A 1,138-nucleotide genomic window follows, 5' to 3' on the forward strand; every position below is an offset into this window, starting at 1 on the left:
GTGGGGGGTTCTCCCTGCCTGGGCTGTGCCATGGGGATGGTAATAGGGAGGATTGCCTGTTTGCTTGCCGGAGGCTGTGAGCGTGGTGGGGCTGGAATGCTCGTCTTTGCATGGCTGGGAAGGAGAGGCTCCGGGGCGACCCTGCGCGGGGGGGGAAAAAAAAACCTGTGTGTGGGTCCCAAGCCGGTGGAACTGTGCTTGTGAGGAGCCCAGTGCTGCTCCCGTGCTGGGACAGCCCCTCCCGGACTCCCTGATGCTTTACATGTACCTGTAGTGATGGCAGCATCCTCCCCATGGATCTAGGGTGGGGGAAAGAAAAGGGGATACCATGCCTGCCCCCCCTGCATCCCAAAGGATGGCTGCTGCAGGGAGCTGGGCTCCAATTTTACCTGCTGGCACAGAGTTGTGGGGAATGCAGCCTCTGGTTCATGGTCCAGCCCTTCATCCTTGCTTCCCTGTTCGCCAGGACAAGGGTTTCACTTTTGGGACTGAGCACCATGAGGCAGCACACTGGGGAAAGGGGATGGGAACCCCCTGCAGCTCACAGCACGTTTTCCTCCTCTTCCCCAGCCCAAAGCCAGGCTCCGCTTGGCCCTGGCAGTTTGGGGAAGTGCTCGGAAGCAAAGGGAAAACCCAGAAGCGTTGGCCTGGCTGTAAGCAGCCAGGGAGACATGCAAGCGGCTGGGCATGGGGAACAGCACTGTCAATGTGCCCTGTGCCGTCACCTGCCCAAAGAGCTGGAGAAGAGGAGAAGGGTCTGGCTGCTTGGGGTGAAATGTGCCTCTGAAGAGCCCCTGGGGCTGGTTTCCTGCTGGGAAGGTGCATGGCAGGAGAAAGGAGGTGTCTGTGCCTCTGCCATGGATGGAGCCTCATGTGCCGTCATGGAGGGCTTCAGGGAGGGAATATGGGGCAGCAGCACTGGGGTGCCTGGGCCGCTGTGTTGTCTGTAGTGGGGGTTCTGCTGCTGTTGGAGCAGCCTGGGTTCCCCTTGCACCGAGGTCTGACTGGGGTGGGGGGGATATGGGGTGTTCCATGTGGTGGCAGAGCCTGGTGAGAGGACGAGGGATGAGACCTGCTGCTGAGCCAAAAGGGAAACTGAAAAAGCTGCTGGTGGTGATGAGTGGCTTTCACCCCCCCC

This window comes from Nestor notabilis, unplaced genomic scaffold (assembly GCF_000696875.1).
Source record: "Nestor notabilis isolate BGI_N333 unplaced genomic scaffold, ASM69687v1 scaffold16617, whole genome shotgun sequence".
NCBI classification, from domain to species: Eukaryota; Metazoa; Chordata; class Aves; order Psittaciformes; family Psittacidae; genus Nestor; species Nestor notabilis.